Source organism: Notechis scutatus, chromosome 1 (assembly GCF_049901735.1).
Source record: "Notechis scutatus isolate UNSWTSFEM ecotype Mainland chromosome 1, rNotScu1.2, whole genome shotgun sequence".
NCBI lineage: Eukaryota > Metazoa > Chordata > Lepidosauria > Squamata > Elapidae > Notechis > Notechis scutatus.
In genome coordinates this window covers 164,575,533-164,598,871 of record NC_142009.1, presented here as the reverse complement: position 1 = coordinate 164,598,871, position 23,339 = coordinate 164,575,533, and the positions used below count along the sequence as shown (strand labels likewise).

Genomic DNA, 23,339 nt, shown 5'->3' with positions numbered 1-23,339 from the left:
CTCGCTTCCTTTCAGTGTATTTGCTGACTCTACTTTCACTTTCCTAACTGCTGGCTCATGCCTGGCATTCAGCATTTTCACTGGCTCCTGCTGCCTAGCCATTTTCTTCCTCATTCACCATTTGTTGCTCTCCCAATTTACTGAGGGGTTCCATTTCTTCAACCACACTAGTCTTAGGACTATGGTCTCAGTCATTCCAGGAGCCACAATAAAGCAAACAGTCTCTACATGGGTCCCATCCCCGAGGCTCACTGGCTTCATTAGGAAAGTTATTAGTGCCCCTCCTGTAAGTGAGTCATGTAGCTGGGAGACCCCCATGAGCTGCCTTAATTTCCTCAGCCTCAATCCTTGTTTCTCCACTGCCTGAAGGTTAATAGGCACCGAGTGAACCCTGAGTCCACAAAGGCTGAGAGGATGGCACCAAAATCTCCACCGTGTCATCATAGGGGTAATGGTGCCACTTATCATCGCCTCGTCTTCCCCTTTGCTGTCACTTTTGTAGAAAACCAAACTGCATTTTCTGTGGATCGGAGTTCCCTCCCCTGCGATGGATTAAGGAGAAACCTCCATGACCTATTGAGCCACCTGTGTTTTTTCCTTTGGCTTCAGGGGTGGTTTTTTTTGGCTTCAGTTGGGCAAGGGTTCATGGTGCAGATGCTGACCATGGAAGAAAGCAATTGTCTGTCTAGTGGCCTTAAGAGATTAACAGAATTGGAAGTGACCTTGTAGGTCATCTAGTCCAACCCCCGCCCAAGCAAGAGACCCTACACCATTTCTGACAAATGGCAGTCCAATCTCTTCTTGAAAGTCTCAAGTGATGAAGCTCCCACAACTTCCGAAGGCAAGCTGTTCCATTGGTTGGTTGTTCTAACTGTCAGAAAATGTCTCCTTATTTCTAGGTTAAATCTCTCCTTCATAAGTTTCCATCCTTTAGTTCTTATCTGACCTTCAGTTGCCTTGGAAAATAGCTTGATCCCCTCCTCTCTGTGGCAGCCCCTCAAATATTATCATGTCTCCCCTTCTCTTCACTAGACTAGCCATGCCCAGTTCCTGCAACCATTCTTCATATGTTTCAGTCTCCAGTCCCCTATTCATTTTGGTTGTTGCTCTTTTGTGCACTTTTTTTTAGAGTCTCAACATCTTTTTTATAGTGTGGTGATCAAATCTGGATGCAGTATTCTAGGTGTGGTCTTACTAAGGCTTTATAGAGTGTATTAGTACCTCACTTGATCTTGATTGTATCCTTCTGTTAATGCAACTTAGGATTGCATTGGCTTTTTTGGCTGCTGCTGCACACTGCTGGCTCATATTTAGCTGGTTGTCCACTAAGACTCCAAGATCCCTCTCACAGTTACTGCTAGTAAGCCTGGTTTCACCCAGTCTTTATGTGTACTTTTGGTTTTTCTTGCCTAAATGTAGGACTTTACTTTTCTCTACATTGAATTTTATTTTGTTAGATAGGGTCCAGTGTTCAAGTCTGTGAAGATCCATCTGGATCTTGAGCCTATCTTCTAGGGTGGGGGTTGGCAACCTATGGCTCCAGAGCTGCATGTGGCACTTTGGGCCCTCTCTTGTGGCTCCCTGTTGGACAATCCCACTACTGGATTACTCACCCTCTCCTCCCACTCACTCCTCGCCTGGCCTGAGAAAGTAAGGGCGACGGTGGATGGTGACTCGTTCTGTATTCCAGGGTGGGAGCGAAGTGCCCATCTACTTGAGTCTTCTTCAGGCCCTTCTTGGTGCTGTGCACACCTCAGGCGCTAGGGGAGACACACGACTTTCTCCACCGTGAGACACTGGCCCAGCCTGTCTGCAGCCAATGCTTCATGTTGTAATGGGCTCCAGGAGGAGGAGTGGATGCCATCTCCCCCCAGACAAGGTGAGAGCAATCCTAGAATGGAAGGCCCCTTGAACAAGAGGCAGTTCCAAATCTTCCTAGGATTTACAAACTTTTGCCAGCAGTTCATTCCCACATTTGCCCAGATAGCCCTGCCCATCACCAACTTGAAGCTCAAACTGAGTCAGCTATTAAATTGGTCCATCGAAAGCCAAATGCCCTTTGAAAAACTGAAGCAGCTCTTTGCTGCTGAGACAGCCTTGAAACAAAAAAGGAAAGTTGCAACCATGTTGCCTACACATCTCACAAGTTGTCTGATACTGAGAGGAGGTGGGCCATCTGGAAGAAGGAGGCTTATATGGTCTCACTGGACGCAGTTCTTAGTGGGCAGTAAGATTCAATTTGAAGTGTGGATGAACCACAAGAACCTGGAGGCATTAAAGCCCCAAGGAAGCTATCCCCTAAGCAGGTCTGGTGGGCTCATTATTTTAACTGTTCAATTTCACCATTTGCTACTTGCTGGGTAGGAAAACTTTCTTCGTTGATGCCCTCTCTCACATGCCCCAGTACAGAAGTACCCAAGAGAAGGTAGTTAACTCCATCATCCCATCTAGGCAGCTCGCAGTATCAGCCACCAGTGCTCACAAAGCAGCAGAGAAAAGTCTCCCCTCAGCTGTCATTGACCTGTTCTCAAAGCATGTCCAAATATTCCTTCTGCTCGGGGCCTAGCCAAGATGTTTTTGCAACACTTCTATAGAGTACACGGGTCCCGAAGCACATTATCTGGGACAGAGGGGTGCAATTCACCACAACATTTTAGCAGATTTTTTTAAAAAATGATAGGCTCCTCCTACAGACTTAGCTTCACCTACCATCCAAGTACCAAAGGGGCTGCTGAATGTGCCAACTCATTAATAGAGCAATACCTGCATTGTTATGTAAATTATCAGCAGATAATTGGGCCGAGCTCTTGCTTTTCACAGAAGTAGCATACAACATCTCTGTGCATAGCAGCACAGATTTTAACCCTTTCAAAGTGGCCATGGGGACTGAATTTTTGCCCATGCCAGAGATCCCACAGGAAGCTCCATCCTCGGTGTCAATAGTCGATTGGATGGATACTCTGAAAGCCATGTGGCCCACTGTGCATGAAGCACTAAATAAAGCTAGGGAAAGCAAAAAAAAAGGCAAGCATATCAGAAAAGGGCTCTCCAAAGGGTATTTAGAGTAGGGGATAAAGTGTATTTGTTTACCCAGTATCTAAACCTGAGACACCCTTGTAAAAAGTTAGGTCCCAAATACATAGGGCCTTTCCAAATCATCCAGATTGTGAATCCAGTGATGGTGGAGCTGAAATTGTTAAGAAACCTCAGGCAAGTTCATCCAGTATTTCATTGCAGTCTTTTAAAACCCCATTTAGGGATCTGGCTTGAGGCCAGTCAAAGAACCATCTCCTCCTCCCGTCCTAGTTAAGGGAGAGGAACACTATGATATCAAAAGGATTCTCGACTCCAGTACTAGTGCTGTAAGTACTAAAAGGCTACCCATTAGCAGAGGCTGAATGGGCAGCTACTCCAGCTTTTATGGCAATGAGGTTTGTTAAGAAATTTCACACTAGGTACCCTCAATGGACCCAATAAGGAATGCAGTAGTAGTTGGGTTGTAAATAATAATGTGTATGTATGTTTATTGTTGTTTCAGGTCTACCCTTTTTCCAGGGAGTCAGCATGTCAAGACAGGCTTGAACTTTCACCTATATTCCGCTTTGCTTGCAGCTTGACAAAGACTAGGGTAGTGGTGGATTGGAATGTAAGGGTGGGGGAGAATAGCATCCAAGCATTGTTGATTTCTGTGAGACATTGTGTTCCCTCAAGGACACCCCAAGCAGATGTCCCAGTGGGGCTGGCCAGTTCTCATAATAAAATGAACAGAAGTGATTGGTAGATGTAATAGACTGTGGGTAGTCCATGGGGAAAAGGGTAAATGAACTATGCGTGCTTTTGCATGGGAAGTCCAGAGCTGGTTTTACCGGTACTTCTTCTGTGCCAATGTGTATTTATTCAGTTAAGTTTGTACTCTTGGTAAAATAATGTCCTAGGAGTTTCTTTTTTTGGATTTGCCAATTGGACAGTTGACAGGCTCTTTTTTAATTTCCTTCCATATGAGGAGAGGACTTGAGATCACCCATAAGTGCTCCAGACAGCCATTCTTTGAAAGGAGACTGTAAAACAGTGGTCTTGGGTGGTTTTAGAACTCTGGGAAATAGCCATTTTGTCAACCATATTCAGCACCTTCAATCAAACACCGGATTTTACATTTTTTTCTTATCACTTTCAGAAATTGCTTGTTAATTGCTTTTCATCTATTAAGAGCCTTTGGATTGACAAAACTGAAAATACTGAGTAAAGTTACCTTTAGTCCTTAAAAGAAGCAAGTTTAAATACAAGTTTAAGGACTTCAAAACATTGAGGTAGGTGTGCTTTTGCGTTTAATTCTTTTAGAAAAAACATTATAGGATGGGACTTCGAAAGTTGGACATTAGAAGGAACTAAAGGTTACAATTAAAATAGAACATTTAAATTTCACTTATATAATACATAAGGGAGCAAAATTCTTTAGCACTGGACATGTTGAAGAATATTTTTGAACAATGGACCCAGAAGTTAATTTCAAGAATCTACCTGTTTAAAGATGTTAATGAAAGAGAAACAAGTTACCGAACAAGACTGAGATTGACCCGAAAGTGGATTTAAAGACTATGAGACTGATATGGAAAAACATGCTACACTGGAAAAGAAATTGGCTGATGTCTTAATAATTAAATGGACTATATAAACACAAACCAAGAGAGTGATCTGAATAATTTTCTTATATTGAATTTACAAATGACGCCTATTAAAGCCTTGAAGAATTTTGTGAGAAGGGACAAAGAAAACATGAAAAGAAAAAATGTTCTGGGACCTAAGATCAGCATTATTAAAAGCAAATGAAGGAATATAAAATTGGTGTATTTGATAAGATTAAAAGAGATGTGTTATTTTTGGACTTTCACTGATCAGGGTGGAAATTTTAAGGATTTATTTATGGCTAAGAGATGAGATAGGGGAAGAAGAGGTCATTTCTTGTATTTTAAGATGCTGGTGATAAGGTGATAAATTATAAAATTGTTTATACGGGCAGTCCTTGAGTTACAATAAAAATTGAGCAGACCGCTCGTCTCCGCTGCTTCCCGGAGTTTCTCACACTTCCCGCTGCTTCCTCCGCTGTCTGGGAGGTAGGCCACTAATCCCAGTTGCTTTCTGCTTGCCTCTGAATGCTGGCTGAATATTCTCCTCCCAGGCCTCTTGCTGATGGCTTCCCAGCACTTCTTCTCCTTGTAGCACTGAGCTGCTTGGCTTTTGAAATCCAGTGCCGCTTCTCTGGCTGCCGAACCCGAGCACTCTTGAAATCCAAGATTTCCAAAGCCAAGCAGCTCAGTGCTACAAGGAGAAGAAGAGCCAGGAAGCCATCGGTCAGATACTTTGCTGGAGGTGAACGGCCGGGCTGTTGTTGGCCCAGGAAGACTCCCAGGACTGCAGCTTCATCTTCTATTTTTCAGTGCAGAAAGGTAGAGCTGTGAGCCAAAATCCCAAACATAGAGCTGAGACGCTACTGCAGCACAGAGAGGGATAATCTTTTCTGTCATTATAGCAGAAAGGTAAGTCTAGCAAAAAGATGGTAACAATGTGTATTTTTAATGAAGTTAATAAAGCCTCTGAGTAGTTAAGGCAAATGGTCTTGGTCACCAAGCATGGAGAAATAATAATAATAATAATAATAATAATAATAATAATAATAATAATAATAATAATAACAATAACAATAACAACAATAACAACAACAACAACAACAACTTAACAGATCCTAGATTAGGTTAGGACTTGAGCTATTTAGCTACCAACCAGCCCCAAAGGCTGTGAATCTCACCAAAGATTAACTACTGCTACTATTACTACTACTACTACTACTACTACTACTACTACTACTACTAATAATAATAATAATAATAATAATAATAATAATAATAATAATAATAATAATAATAGTATGCCACTTGACTCCAGCAATTCAGGTAAATCTGTTTCATCTAAGGTTCTCAATAGCTTCAGATTTTGTGTATATAAAGTGCATGTTCTTATACAGTATAAGTTCTTTTGTATCTAGAATGGGAAGGTAGCCCTGTGCATGTATTCTTCCTGATTGTGTTCAAAAGTTTAAATTGATTCAGAAAAATCAATACAATTTAATGAACATGTTTGTGTCCACTTTGTAGAAAAAGCAAAAGTCCACATTTGTGGAAAATATCAGAATTAGTCCAAAACAATTAGAATCCAAAAATCATGGCAAGAATTAAACTGGTCAAAATAAACTCAAGGCAAAATAGCCATGGAGTTGTAAAACCTATACATAGAAAAGTGGGAAAAATACTTTATTGCTTGCCAGTTTTGAAGGCCAGCTCCAAACCTAGCTACCCTACTCCTATTGACTGACTTTCTGGAAAAAAAACATCATTTATTGCTGGCTAGGTACGCTCCAATTTCCTCCAGAGTAACTGGTAACACAATACACAATTAAGAAATGTTATTTGAAATAGGTGCTTTGCAAACTTATCTGTGGTGAGTCTTCCCAGCCACTGTTTTGCAAAAGCATTCACAACAATAAATATGCATCAGAATCCAAATATAGGGTTCCAACTTTAAGTGACATTTATGGCTGCTTATTTTGTTTCTACTACTAGTAAAGAAATGAATGAGAAATCATCATTTTTATAATGATTCCTGAAGTGGTGTGTGTGTGTGTAAAAGGCAGCACTGATCCCTGATCATAACAGCACAAGAACAGCACTAAACATCAGATCAATAGAGTGGTCAATGTCTGGAATACTCTACCCGACTCTGTAGTTTCTTCCCAAACCCCAAAAACTTTAACCTTAGACTGTCTACTATTGACCTCACCCCTTTCCTAAGAGGTCTGTAGGGGGCGTGCATAAGCGCACCAACGTGCCTACCGTCCCTGTCCTATTGTTTCTCTTATTCTTTTATTTTTCTTATATGTAACCATTTCATGTATTCACAACTATGTATAATTTAGCAGGGATTTACCACACTAGATAGAACCTAAGGGCTAGATCAGTGTCTCTCAGCTGAAAAATGTATGGATTTAACTGCCAGAATTCCCCAGCCAGTCATCAAGGAGTTTCCACAGAAGATTGTGGAGAATAATAGAGCTAAGAATCTGTGGGAATTCCGGATCCAAAAGGACAGGCAGGCATTAGATAATGAACAAGACACTATAGTAGTAGACAGATTAATAGACAAAGACCAGAAGAGCTTGGGAGGCCAGGCAAGCGGGGCATGGCAAGGTGCCCCTCGACACGAAGTTGGCCACGTCCACCCAGTTACATGACCACCGAGCCACACCCACCCAGGCACATGACCACCCAGCCATACGCATCAAGCCACTACCATCAACCCTTGCCCACAGAACCGGTAGTAAAAAATCCCACCACTCATTGCCTTTTTGAAATGAGAATCTGCTTGTCCTGAAAGCAAAGCATCCAATCTGTGATGCCCCTTGGTATATTGCCACTAAAGGCCCTAGTGGCTCATTTGAAGCACCTGCTCCAATTTTGATTGGTTCCTTACCCTCCTCCTTTCCTGTATAATCATTGTCTGGCCACAGGGTTTCATACTCTGGAAAACCACAGGATTTCTGTAATGCAATGTAATTTCTGTAAATATATGTTAGATATAAAGCCGTTTTTGAAAACAGTTTGGATACTTTACTTAGTACAGTATTTGGCAGCTAGAATTCTGGTTTATTTTTTACCAATCTGGCATGTTGTGTTGGGGCTGTAACCTCCAAATGTATCAACTGATATATAAGTATTCAATTATATGTCACTGTTCCAAAAAGTTATTTAAATAACCTACTGGTTTCAATTTATTGTGTCTATTGTCCAGAAGATGTTGCCTTTATTGTCAATAAATAATCACATAAAGAATTTTAATCACTCCAGTTTTAAAACTTTCTTCGCTGAATAAAAAAAGATGAAATAATTTTAAATAGGGATGTTCACATTGATAGAATAATGCATCCTGTCCCTCTAATACTTAAGTATTTCATGACAAAATAGATGGAAAAAAAGAAATTTATACAGATTAACAAAGTTGAAAAAAACTTGTAGGTCATCTAGTACAACACACACACACCCCACCCAAGCAGACCCTATACCATTTTTGACAGATGGCAGTCCAGTCTTATCTTGAAAGCTTCCATTGATAAAGCTCCCACAACTTCTGAAGAAATTTCTCAGAGATTTCAAGCAGAGGGCCAGGATTTCCACCACATCTCCTGCTTGACTCAAGATGGACATGTATAACTGGTATGAACAGCATATTGATGATCTCTCACTCCAAGCTGAATGATGAGCTCTCCTATCAGCTTCCTGTAGGTGTTAAAAAACAGAGGACTAAATCCTAGGGCCCCCACACAGAGTGCCTAAGGATTGACCTAAGAATTGAAAGACTTTTCCCTACCATCACACATTGAAATCTTGCTCAGAAAGGAATAGAACCACTGCAAAATAGTGTCCCTAAAATTATTCAGCGATGATATCACTGAGTAAGTAATCTAACAGAACCAAGGCAACAACACCATTTTCATTATCTTCTTCAATAGGTCATCTGTAAGAACAATCAGTTAACCAAGGATCTGAATATTATGTCATCTGACAAGTCACTGGATTTCATATGTATTTCAAATGAATTTCACATCAGATTAACAGATTAACAGAGTTGGAAGTGACCTTGTGGGTCATCTAGTCCAACCCCACCCAAGCAGGCGACCTTACACCATTTCTGACAGATGGCGGTTCAGTCCCTTCTTGAAACTTCCAGTGATGGAGCTCCCACAACTTCTGTTCCATTGGTTGATTGCTCTCACTGTCAGAAAATTTCTCCTTATTTCCAGGTTGAATCTCTCCTTGATCAGTTTCCATCCATTATTCCTTGTCTGGCCTTCGGGGGCTTTGGAAAATAGCTTGACCCCCTCCTCTCTGTGGCAGCCCCTCAAATATTGGAACATCAAATAAGATTTGAAAACATATTTAAACCAGAGTCGTAGCTGGATATAGTGGTAAGCATATGCTGAAAATGGTGATAGAGCTATTTTGCTGTAAAGTTAAGCAGTCAATAGATGTAAGATTTTTAATTGTATAAGTGTAATTTTTATTGTGGTTGTAATTACAGGCAAGAGTGTGTTTGGGGGGACCAGGAAGGGAGGGGTGCCTTTGCAAAGACAGCTTGGCTTGCAAGTCTGTCAGCTCCAATAAAAGTGGGGAAGAGGAATAAAGACAGCGCGGCTTGTGGCATTGCAGGGGGCCATGGGCACAACAGGCAAATGGAGGTGGCACACGATGGGGGCAGCCAAACTGCCAGGCGTCATGCCAGATTGGCAATGATGAGCCCCTCCCAAGCCTTTACCGTAGTTATAATTTCCGGTACATTGAGTGAAAGAAGGATACCTCCCCTTTTACAAAAGCATTTAGGTACTAACAAGTATTCCAAATGACAACTATAAATCACTTTTTTGCAAAATGTTCCTTGTTAATCGTTAGCCTGGCAGACGATAAAAAGCAGGGAGCAAATCACCGTTTGCCTGCCGTGCCTCCCTGTGCCAGAAGCCACGTGCCACTGCTGTTTGCCTGATGTGCCCCCCATATCCCCGCAACACCAGAAGCCACGTGTCACCACTGTTCACTTGTTGCACCCCCAGTGGTGGGATTCAATTTTTTTTACTACTGGTTTGGTGGGCGTGGCAGGGGAAGGATACTGTAAAATCTCCAGTCACAGGTAGTATTTTCCAGTTTTCCAAACTACTCAAAATTTCTGCTACCGGTTCTCCAGAACTGGTCAGAACCTGCTGAATACCACCTCTGCACACCCCCATCCCACCCACCCCCCGCAATACCAGAAGCTGCACATCACCTTTGTTTGCCTGCCATACTACCACTCCCCCCGTCCGGTTCTGGTGACAGATCTGCAAAATTAATTTTTTCCAATTTTCACTCTGACTTTCTTGCTTACTTTCTAATGTAAATTTATCCCAGAGTAGAAAGGCGTGGTGGTTCAGTGGCTTAATGACACTGGAGATGGTCTCTGCTCCAGTGGTTTGAGTGCTAGCATTGCTTGTTGGGGTGAGCTCCTGCCACTCACCTCAGCTTCTGCCCACCCAACAGTTCAAAAGCATGTTCTACATGAATAGAAAAAGAAGGTGCCACTTGAGTGGGGAGGCTAGTTGGTGCTCTTTGCAGGCAGTCAGATTACTTGTGACTCTGAATCTTCCTGGTTATGGCACCCATTTATGAGATGGCTCAGGAAGGGAGAGGTCCTAGGATGAGGCTGCAGGAAGTACTGCTTTTCTTTCTTTTAGAGCGAAACCAGCCCACCCTCTCCTAGCATCTTGGGAAGTCCATGAGTATGTTCTACAACAGAGCTGTAAATTGGCAGCCAAACTAAAATTCTGCAATAGCATTGTGGTCTCCTGGCTTATATAACAAAGCCATGTCCTAAGTAATAATAACAACAACATCAACAACAAAATGATGGTGATGATGATGATGATGATGGTATTGCAATACCAGATGATGCATGAATTGAAGAGAAACAGCCAGGAAAAAACAAAATTGCAAATGGAAGTTGAGTGACTGAAGAATCAATGGTTGTACCAATAGTATTAGGAGCCTCTTGGAGCAATACCCAAAGGTTGTACCAATAGTATTAGGAGCCTCTTGGAGCAATACCCAAAGGGTTGCCTAGATACAGGGAAATTTTGAACTTATCATGGCTGAATATTCTGACTTTGCAAAAAACCACCTTACTGGGAACTGCCTGTATACTCAATCATTAGCTTGACAGCGCTTAGGTCCTTGGTTAGGACTTGAACTGTTTTTACCAGTCCCAGACTGTGAATTGAGTTGAAGATTAAATCAATAACAACAACAACAATAACAATAACAACTCCACAGAAGAAGACTTCTTTCCTTCCTACCTGAAGGCAACAGACCTGCTTTAGCAGCCCTAGCAGCACTTTGGCTGCCTGGTAGATCACGAACAAATGGCCCCCACCTGAATGCATTAATAGTTTACAGACCCATGGCAGAAACAGACAAATTATTCTAACTGAAGTCTAATGTGAGGAGGTTTTTAATCTAAGTAAATATGAATTTCATATTTCACCATCACCTCCTCATCCAGCTAATAGTTTAAAAAACATTTTAAAAGATTGCAAGCAGATAGAACCAAATCATGTGCTACTATTATTTTCTCATGAGTATTTCATCTGCTTTATTTGGGTCTGGCTGCATAATTGTGCCTTTAATAATATAGGTATTATTGAGATGAAATAAATGTAAACAAATTAGCATCAAAAAGACAATAAACTGAAGCTACTGTAGAACAATCTGGAAATTCTGAAAAAGTCAGGACTTCCTTCTTTTAAGAAAAGCTTACTTTTTAAAAGCTTCTGGTTAAATAACTATTCCTGTTCTTCCCCTAATATCTTTGGAAGGTATATTCCTGATTCAAGAAGTGATAGTCTAGAAGAGTCTTTACAAACTGAGTGGGTAAACAAAATATAAAAGCAGAAAATTAGTTGTTAAGCAATAACAAATCCAGGATCCATTGCTGCTTAGGTGTAATTTTGCAGCTGTCTCAAAGTTTCCATGTACTTAAAATTGGAATGGCTTCTGAAGTCCCTTGCAATTTTATGATTCTGTGTAGAAAATCCTGTGAATTTCAAACCAGAATGTGGCAATAGTAAGGAGAATTTAATTCTGTAAATTCTGTTTCAACTCCTAATTTTAGAGTACAACTCGGTATGCATATGAAAGATAAGCATTAGTTACCCTCACCTTTGGGCATGACCTAGAATTCTTTCTGATAGCCACTCGAAGGAGTAGAAGACTTCCAAGGTCCCTTCCTACTCTGTTATTCTGTATGTTCTTTATTACCAGCATTAAACTGTCATAGACTGCCCCCACGTGTTTCTACTACTACTGGACTTCAGCAAAGAGTTTGGGTGTGTTACTATCCTTACAATCATTAATGGATAATTAAATAGGTAAATGGGTAAATGGGTGATCTGGGAGTAATAGTTGGTGGAATCTCTGTCATCTTTCCCCCTTCCATCTAGTGTTCCCTATTGATGAGAAAATGAGCATTGACTGCTTTCCTAAATGTGATGGGACTGGAGTTGGAAGTTCAAGGCTTAAATTATTAACTGTAGTATGTACCCCCTAAGATTGGGCAATTTATTTCCCAAGAAATTGGCTGTTTCATAGATGTTGCCATCTAGAATCAGCAAGATTATTCCAAAGTGTCTAGATCAGATCTATACACAAATACTAGTCTCTGGATTGGAATGGGTGATTTCTAGGCCAAGCACGGCTGGTCTAGGATATTTTCAAAGCATCAGCAGCATTCACATCAGGGGATGTCCTAATTGGAAGGGTGACAAATGGAGTGGAGCAATGCAAGCCCCACCACCATTAATCATGGGTTCAACTACACACAGGAAGCTTCCATCACAGGGCTCCTGCCAATTTTGATTCTCCCCTCAAACTGATGCAGCAAGCAATAGGGAAGAAACATATGCACGTATTTATACTTCTATTAATATATCTTCTAATATAGTATCAAAGCATTTGGTCAAATAGCTATTTATATGTTACTGTCTATCAATATTTTTTAAAAAGCACTATAAAGGCTAGGTTAGAAAAAGTATATGACTGCTTTCCTATTTCAAGTTGACAGCTGTCATATGTTACTGAACATATCTGAAAAGAGACATCACCAATCTCTGGGCCCTCAGATATTCAGGTGTGGGTAAGCCATAAAAACTGTTGTAACAATTTTTATTCCAACGTGCATATCAGTATATTATGGTTGATCACACAGTCGGTTTAGGCTGAGTTTGGTATTTTTATCTATCTATTGAGTCCTTCTCAAGGACCTGAAATAGGTATGTTATTGTTGTCGCATTATTATTATTATTTTCCCCATCTTTTTAATACACATGTATAACTCAAGGCAGTGAACATACTTAATTCTCCTGCCTTCTATTTTTCCCACAATAACAATAATTCTGTGAGGTGGGTTGAGCTAGAAAAATGAGACTGTCCCCAGGTCAACCAGTCGTCTTTCCTGCCTAAGATAGGCCTAAAACTCAGCCTCTTCCTAGACCAGCACTATTATCAAACTCTTGTGTTTGCCATCACAACCATTTTATGATGTCAGCTTGAATTATTACTACTAGAAAAGAGAGAGAGAGAGAGAGAGAGAGAGAGAGAGAGAGAGAGAGAGAGAGAAGAAGAAAGAAAGAAAGAAAGAAAGAAAGAAAGAAAGAAAGAAAGAAAGAAAGAAAGAAAGAAAGAAAGAAAGAAAGAAAGAAAGAAAGAAAGAAAGAATAGAGAAGGCCCTGAAAGGGTAGAGGATGCTTATTTGTGTTTCATTGAGTTAAAGTGAACAGTCTTAGTCAAGAGCACATCATAAATGAATTATGCCATTTTTGAGATCACTGGTATAGCATTGTGCTGCAAATGTTCAAATCCAATCCAACTTGCTCTTTCATAGTTCTTCAATGCTTTTTCATTTCCATTTCCATTCCATAATTATTTAAGTGATGGTTGACAAGAGCATTAAGTCAACAAAAATTTTAAATCATTGAAGAATGAAAAAATTTTTTATCTTCCTTTTGATTGTATACAACTGTTGCAGGATAAAGAAGACACAGAAACTTTGAGAGTAGAAGAGATGACTGAACACTTCAAATTCATTTATCTGGATCTCCAAGAAAATCCACATAGAAACAAACAACATCAACACCTACTTTTTAAGGAGAAAAAGTGAAAATATTTTATGGATGAATTATTAAGAAATCATATTTTGGGATTTCCATTTTTTCCAGAAATGCATTACTTATAGTTCTTATATATTTCATTTCAAGTTTACTTAATAGTATCCTTTTTGGATTTTTATAGTGAAAAAAGGTAATTAATTTTGATCTCACATCTTAAGATTTGTCATATAATAAAATAACAGAATAAGAGATTTGGAAGGGATCTTGGAGGTCTTTTAGTCCAACCCCCTGCTCAAGCAAAAAACAACAACAACCCTATACCATTCCACACAAGTGGATGTCCAATTTCTTCTTGAAAACCTCCAATTATGGCAATCCACAACTTCTGGAGGCAAACATACCCTAGATCCCTCTCACAGTTACTGCTATTGAGCAGGTACCACCTCTTCTATATCTGTAGATTTGCTTTTTCCTGCCTGAATGTAAAACCTTACTTTTCTAACTCTGAATTGTATTTTGTTGAATAGGGTGCAGTATAGGGTGCAGGGTCTGTGAAGATCTTTCTGTATCTTAAGTCTATCTTAGGTTATTCCCCCAGCTTGATGGTATCTGCAAAATTGTTGAGTTCCCCTTCTATCTCCTTGTTTAAATAATTTATGAAGACGTTGAAAAGTACTGGGCCTAAGACCAAGCCTTGAAGTACCCTACTGCATGCTTCCCTCCATGTAATTCCATTGAGGGTTATACATTGTGTGATTGATTGGTCAGCTGGTTGTGAATCCACCTGGTGGTGGTGATGTCTATCCCACTTATTTCTATCTTATCAACAAGTAGGCTGTCTTCTACTTTGTCAGATGCCTTACAGTCCACAGTATTTCCCTGATCCATTAATTTTATTGCTTTGTCAAAAATGAGGTAAGATTTGTCTGGCATCATCCATGTTTGAAAACCCATGTTAGCTTCTAGTAATAGCTTTTACTGGTGCCTGCATTATGCTGAATTCCAATATGTCATGGTCACTCTCCCCCAAAGTTCCTGCAACTTCAACCCCCTCTCTGATTTGATCACTGTTATGAAGAATTCAGTCCAGTGTAGCTAGCCCCCTGCTCTCCTCCTCTACCCTCCTCTAAAATTGTCTGCTAGGTTTGTCAGGAATCTGTTTGACCTCCCACTTGATGAAGAGTTTGTTTCCCAGTTCATGTCAGGTAGTTAAAAATCCAGTCACTATTGTAATGTACTTACTGCATACTGATTAGCAGAAATTTCATTTATTTCCTCTGGTTGGTTGGTTGGTTGGTCTGTAGTATGCACCCATGGCATTGTCATTTCTTTTTCCTTTTTTTATTAACCCAAATGCATTCAAGATTTTCATACTTGGCTTTATGCATTTCTGTAAAAAAGCAGTTATTTCTTTCATATAATGAAATTCCACCTCTTCTTTTTTTCCCACTCTTTTTTATTATCAAACATAAAAAATTCAATGTCTACATAAGTGTGTTGTCTGGATACAGTTAATTTTGAGAAATAATAATGATAATAACACTGATATCCATTACATTAATAATGATCACATAATAATTATAGTATTATTAGCATATAATAATAATAATAATAATAATAATAATAATAATAATAATAATAATAATAATAATAATAATAATAATAATAATAGTAGTATGCTTATCCATTTTAGTAAACCTTCCTTATATAATTAATCATTCTCTTATGCTTTTAAATTTCTAATTTCTGTTTCTGTTAGTTAGCCATTGGTAAAACAAATCCCATGTTAAAAAATATTCAGTTTCTTCCTTCTCCTTAATTTTAAGTGTTAAGCTATCCATTTCTGCACATTCTAATTTTTTTTATTACACTTTCATCTGCAGGGATCCCTTTGTTTTTTCACTGTTGTGCAAACACAATTCTAGATGCTGTTAACACATGTAAAATTAAATATGTATTTCCTTTATTATATTTTTTTATGGTAGGAGGCCCTACAAAAATACAGTATTTCTGGTTTTAAATCTATATGTTGCTTTATCGTTTTTTCTAACCATGTATTTTTGTCCAATATTTTTTTTGCCTTTGGGCATGTCCACATATATGATAATATGAACCCAGTATCTGATTACATTTCCAACATTTAGCAGACATGTTCTTAAATATCTTTGCCAGTCTTGCTGATGAAAAGTGCCATCTTTAAAACATTTTATATAAATTTTCCGTATATGCAGTTGACATTGTTAATTTATAGTTCCTATCCCACAATTTCTGTCTTTTATCTAACTCTATAGTATAACCAAAATTTTAACCCATACTATCATTTTTTCCTTTACTTGCTCTTCTTCCATTTTAATGCTCAGTAAATAGCTATAGATTTTTTAAATTAGTTTTTCATCTGTCCCTGTCAGTATCTGATCTAGTTCTTTTGGTTCTTTACAGAAACAATACATTTTAGCATCTTTCTCATATCTTGATTGTATTTGCACATGTGGCCACCATGCTAAATCCATCACTTGACTTTTCAATTCTTGCTTAGTGTATTTTTAATAAATTTGTTTATTCAATGTTTCAACAATTAAAAACATAATTCCACATTTTGCAACATTACTATAACAGTAAATCATTCTAAGCATTTATTACTGTGTTATCCACCTCTATATTTAGATCTTCATTCTTCATCATTCTAAGCATTTTATACATATATACATTTATATATATACATTTATTTACACATGAGCCTTATTACTTTATTATTTCTCATACATTATCATTTGATGCCTTTGCATCTTTTCCTTATCCATTCCGACCAAATATCCTATATCTTATAGTATTCTCCTTTTCCTTATTTTTCAATATCTTCGTCAATCTATCCATCTCGGCGCATTCGTATATCTTATTAATTACTGTGGTTTCTGGGGGGATCATAGCTTGTTTCCAATTTTGGGCAAAGGAAATTCTAGCAGCAGTTATAATATGGAGCATTAAATATTGGTGTTTTTTATTCAGATTAGGCTCTAACATACCTAACAGGAAGATTTCTGGTTTAAGTTTGATTCTCTGTTCCGTTAACTCCTCTAACCAGGATTTAATTTTTAAGCCAGTATTTCTGTACTTGAGGACACATCCACCACATGTGAAAATACGTTCCCTGACCATGGTTACATTTCCAGCATTTGGCTATCATACTTGGGAACATTTTAGCTATTCTCACTGGTGGGAGGTATATAAACATTTTATATAAGTTCTCTTTGTAGGAGACCATCAATGTTAACTTATAATTTACCTGCCAAATACGTTCCCACTGTTCCAAATCAATGCTGTGGCCCAAGTTTTTAGCCCAGGTTATCATATTTTCTTTAACAGTTTCCTCTTCCATTTTGTAATCCAATAGGTAATTATATATTTTACTAATCATTTTTTTTCAACCCCTTGTAATATTTTATCTAATTCTTGCTGTGTTGTACTGAAACCAAATTGATCCTTATCTTTTTTATAACGTGTTTGGACCTGAAAGTAAGGCCACCATCCTATTCCAATTCCCTGTAGTTTTAACTGGTTTTGCGTTTTTAATTCCCCATTTTCATTTAGAAGAATTTTATATTTTATCATTTTGTTTAGGTCTAAAGTGTTAGGGTATATTACTGCTTCCATTGTCGATAGCCATAGCGGTATTTTCACATAGTGGTTCTTTTTTAATTTCTACCAAAGCAATAATACAGTGTCTCTTGCTTAGTTTTAAGTTCATTCAGAATGTCTTTATATCTTGTAATTTTTTCCATGTTAACAATGTTCAAATGCCTCCATCGTGGAGAGCCAGACTGGTATTTTCATACAATGTTTTCCTTTAATTTTTGCCCATACGAACAATAATACATTTTTAACATAATGTCTTTGAAAATATCTATGTATTTTTTTCCCCATACCATAAGAAGGTGTGCCACCCAAGTTGGAGATCATCTCCCTCCAAAATCAATAATCGAAATGCCTCACATTTATCCATTATTTCACCTATGTAAGTACAGAGGCCTGGTAGTACAGCTCCTGCCTGGCAACCCAAAAACCCCTTTGTTTTTAGAATCTTGTAACATTCTCAAATTTATTCTTGCTTATTTTCCTTGCCAGATATATTCTAAACATTTTCTCTCTTTCATATCTGTCAGTAGCTCAAGGTCTTAATCACCACTATTCCTAAGGGGTGAGAAAAAAAACTCCATTTCCTCCTCTCTTGAGTCCCACTTTCAACAAAAGAATATTTCTGGGGAAAGTTCCTCAAAATAAGTTGGAAAAATCCCACCCAAACCAGCCACACTGTTATTGGATTTTTTTTCATTTCTCATTCGGTCTGGCTGTCACAGCCTCAGTCTGGCTGTAATGGCTGCCTTTTTCTCCCAGCAGTTTGAGGAGTTTTTCTGGATCAAACAAAAAGATTGCTGTCTCAGTGGAGTATCCCCTCTATCTTTGTCACCCCTCTGGGGTGACTTTGGCCCCATAGGATCACCCGCCGGGCAGAATTCAGGAGGATTTCACAGAGCCCTGTGAATTCACACCATTTTGCCGTGACATCATCCCTGCCTCCACACTTCTTCTTTTGTTAAGTTTGTTTCTTTTGAACAATGTAAATCCTTCTAGTAGTACATTCCAGACATGGGTTTCATTCCACCAAGTTTTGGTAAAGGCAACAATGTCATATCTCCCCTCATGTACTAGAATTAAAGCTTGCCATGTTTGTTCCTCATACTTTGAACATTAGTATATAACAACTGGAGTCCTTTTTGACTGACCCTATGTTTGCTTTCTATGTCTCCTGTTTTGTATCTCCCGTTCGCCTTCTCTCACACCATTTGGTTGATTTCCTTGAGGTTTATACTTGAGATTAGGTTCTAAAAATTGGTCTCCCCCCACCTTCTAGTTTTAGTTTAAAGTCCTGCAGATAAGCTGATCCAGTTTCAAAAAAATTCTTACTGATTCTTATGATGTGTAGCCCAATCCCTGCTAGAAGCCCTTCATGTTGTATTGTAAACCATGGTATAGGAATCCAAAGTTCTCTTGACTGCACCATCCTTTAAGAAAGTGGTTTTACTTCAAAAATTCTCTATTCCCTCACAGGATGTTTACCTTCCATTGGAAATACAGATGAAAACACCACCAGTGCTCCCATGTCTTTGGCTTTCATTTCTAGTTGCTCATAGTTTCTTGATATTGCTCTTTGTTGTATCATTCATCTCCACATCAAAGAGGAGAAGGGGATAATGATCTGTTACAAGGGAAGACAGAGAGTTGGACTCAGTGTCTTTAATGGCCCTTTCCAAATCTTTCTGATCCAGACCTGTTGAATTGAAGTAACAGTAGATGTTTCTACAAGCAGTATGGAAATGATGAAATTGAAATTCTTACAAAGCTAAACGGAGTGGATTTGTTAGTTTTGTCCATAATCAATTATTTTTACTTTCTGTTGTTCCTTTTTGTACTATTTTGAACTTTTGATTACTCTATTACAGGGATTAATGTTTGAAACATTCAAATTCAGCTGTTTCTACAGGTTAAATTATGTTCCAAGACATCTTTTTTTTAACCCTATCGTATATATTTATCTTCCAACTTCCATATTTCTTTTGCCTGTTTTCTTGAGATATAGTTTTCCATTTTATTTTTTACTGTCATATTGGTAATATGTGACTAGTTTGGGGAAAACCTCTGGGTGTAAATTATATGTGGTAGGCAGAGCCTCTTCAATTATGATCTAACCAATATGCTATTTCTTTAAAAAGAAAAAGCTTTAATCATATTCCAAAATAATCCTCAGATACTAACCTTGCTGCCTATGTTTTTTTAGGCAGGGTAAGTGCAGGAATATTCTTGCATACACAAAAAGCTCCTCAAAGAGCATTACACAATTCACACAAATGGAGATTATCTAGTTGAGTAATGCAGCAAATCCCAGAATAGGCTCAAGACTATTGGTAACTGCAGATGTCTTTTCTTTGCAAATAAAACCAGGACAACCAATGTCACATAATAATGAAAGAATTTTGTTTAAGTCTCTGCATTTAATTTGCATATCTCCTGTGTTCTCATAAAAGTTGCAGGCAAAGGAAATGGGCTTGGGACATAATGTTTGATTACCATTCAAGTCATCTCTGTGCATAAAAGAAATGTGCAGGAAACGTAGAATAGAAATTATTTTAACAAGTGAAAGAAGGTATGATTAAAAACAAATATTTGTTATCAGGAGGCTACTATTTTAACTTTTTTTTAAACCAGTTGCCTTTTTTCTAAATTGTTTTTATATTAGAATAGTAAGCAGTGTTTTTTCCCCTTGACTGACTCACTGAGCAATTTGTTTTTCATTTTCCATCCACTCTCTAAACTGGAACAGAGAAGTGTCAAACTCAAGAGCAACTTTCAAGTGTCCTCAAATGGGTTGGAGTAATGTCCTGCAGTTCCTGATCCAGCCTCCAGAGGTGCTCCAAATATTTTGTCAATCTCCTCACTCAACCACCAGATATGTGACTCTCTGGGGGAGAACAACTGAGGGAAACAGCATCACATACTCCAAAGGCAGCTTGCCTCTTACATAGTACCCTCACTTTTACTCTGAAATTGGCAGCTCTCTCTGAAAGTGTTGTGAAAACTATTGTGGGACACTAATGCTATGAGTTGTGGATGCAATGCATACTAGCCACAATTGCTTGGCTATGGCTTTCCTAGCCTGAGATCTATAGATGCATTGAATTGTATTAACCACATTGGTTGCAGGAAGTATAGTATAATTTCTCCAGTCTGTAAAAGATGCTCTAAGAATTTGCTGCTATGTTTAGAGTATAATGTTTGGTAATTGACAATAAATAAATAAATAAATGCCGGGAGTAACTGGGAAATTAACAAAAGCATTGAATTGCACAGAAAAAAATCTTGTTTTGATCTAATTTTCCTTCATAATCTTGATTCGAGTACCAAAAGCACTTTTACACAAAAGTAAAAGCTAAGAGCATAATCCATCTTAAATTAAACACTATATTAAGTCCCAGTAAAATGCTTTTAACTAGGACAATTTAATCTTGCTTAATATTATTCATCTAAATCACTGGAAGTAACATTTTTGGCTAAATTGTTTCCTAAACTTCTCAATATAAATAGTGGAAATTATGATTGATCAAACCATGTGAATAAAGATTGAGTATAGCAGATTAGGAATTGGTGCCTATTAATCTTTCATTTAGATTAAGAATTAAATACTGCCAAAACCAGCTGGAGATGGGATCTCAGTGCTACTTCCCCTAGCTTACATAAAATCTGTTTTATACATGTTACATCAGATTACATATATTTATATTCAGCTATAGAACTATTGAGAATTATTTTTTTCCTGATAGCAAAAAAGTAGCAGGTGAAACAGTAGTAATTCAGCATATGCTGCAAGAAAAAGAAAAGAAAAAAGAGGCAATTTACTTTGGGAAATCAGATTTATAAATAATAGAATTGCTGACTCTAATTTATCAACTTTTTATCAACTTTATCAATTGGGCTGCTCGGAGCTTTTTGAGCACAGCTCTGACTAATTTTACATGGTGCCATGGTTTCGGTATAGATTAAAATGTCATTCAGTTAGACCAAAACCCCTTTGTACAGGTGTTCATGCAGCACTTCGTTTATCAATTGCATAATTACAGCAGGGGCACCCTACCGTCCGTAGGGGAGGACTCAGAATTGGACACACCCAAGGGGCAATTAAAAGCCATTTTCCACTCATCGCCTTCCTTAAACCTAACTTGGTAATATACCTCCCTCAAATCCAGCTTGGTAAAAACCCTCCCCTTGGCTAAATGGGCTAGCATGTCCTTCATCAGGGGCAGTGGGTAGATGTTTTCAATGCAAACAGCACTTAGCTCGTGATAGTCAATGCATAGATGAAAAGACCCATCCTTCTTTGAAAAGCACCGGAGCAGCCACTGTCTTTTTTTATCCATTTTTTTATCAGTTGATAAAGTCTGGCAAGTGATATGAAGCCATGCTTCAGTTTTTTGTCTATGAATCCTCGCAGTTCCTCTAATTCTCTAGGGGTCATTGAGTACAGTTTGAGTTTGGGCAATTTAGCCCCAGTATGATCTCTATGGAGCAGTCAGTTGGATGGTAGAGTGCAAGCATGTCTGAGCCTCTTTCACTAAAAACATCCCATAGGTCCCAATATTCTTTAGGGATCCAGGAGTTGCCTTTGGGGCACTTCTTCATTGCAGTCCCTACCTCCCTTCTTGCCTTTGCCCACAGCAACTTAGGGGCAGGGAGTTCAAGTTTCCTTTTCAAATCCCCCTTTTGGGCTGGCCCACCAAATCTTTAACATCCTCCTCCTCCAGTTACATAGGGAGTTACATCCAGCTCCACTTCAGTAGCCATATCAACCCTAATATGAGGGATCTCTCCATCCCAGGTGCCATAATAAAGCTCAAGGTTTCTGTGTGTGCCCCCTTTCTCGTTTCTATTGATTCAGTGGTGAACATTGTCTCCCCTCCCCTGGTACTGAGCCATCCAGCTGGCAAAAAAACCCCACAGGAACTTTAAGCTGCTTGAGTCTTAGACCTAGTTTCTCAATTAGGGCAGGGTTGATCAGACATCTGGTGCAACACAAATTTAGAAGGGCTACCAGGTTCCCCTTGCACCCCAGGGATGGAAGCAACAGTTCTATGAGGATAGTTGCTGGGATCACTGGGCGACTTATCAAGAGGCTGTCATCAGAGTCAGTATCACTCTCCATCAGACCTTCAGCTGAAATGGTTGGAATTCTCTCATCACCCTTGCGGGATGGGGTGAACCCAACAACTTCCATTTCTTCCTCCAGAGCCATCTGTTGAGTTCTTTGAGCCAGCTTTGCTAGCTTCTTGGTGGGTCCCAAGTGTGTCCCCTGGGCTGGGTATGTAGCTTGATATTCAGCTTAGTATCTCTCCTTCCTGCACTTGAAACAGCCAGTGGAGCATCGGTGCCAGCTCTGTTCATGGGCCTAATGTCAGACCTGCCTCAGTGGGGGTTCCTTAGGAAAGAAAGAGCTTTAACTCTATTTGGATGACGTGATAAGTTCTTTTACTAAAGGCTGCTTGCTGCAGTAAAGTCAGGCTAGAACTCCATGTGAATTTTTCCCCTCATCCCAACCCTACCCCTATGATCAATTTGTTTTCAGCCAATGAAGAGCCACATACAGTTGTGCTCATAAGTTTACATACCCTTGCAGAATTTATGATTTCTTGGCCATTTTTCAGAGAATATGAATAATACAAAAATTTTCTTTCACTCATGGTTACTGGTTGGTTGAAGCCATTTATTATCAATCAACTGTGTTTACTCTTTTTAAATCATAATGACAACAGAAACTACCCAAATGACCCTGATCAAAAATTTACATACCCCAGTTCTTAACACGGTGTATTGCCTCCTTTAACATCAATGACAGATTGAAGTCTTTTTGTGGTATGTATGCATGAGGCTCTTTATCTTCTCAGATGGTAAAGCTGCCTATTCTTCCTGGCAAAAATCCTCCGGTTCCTGTAAATTCTTGGGCTGTCTTGCATGAACTGCATGTTTGAGATCTCCCCAGAGTGGCTCAATGATATTGAGG

The 23,339-nt window shown here is 38.8% G+C and overlaps 1 protein-coding gene across 2 annotated transcripts in view; it reads left to right on the top strand.

Moving 5' to 3' along the window:
* Positions 1–23,339, top strand: part of VWC2L (von Willebrand factor C domain containing 2 like) — a 115,024-nt gene that overhangs the window by 56,926 nt on the left and 34,759 nt on the right. The window lies entirely within an intron of this gene.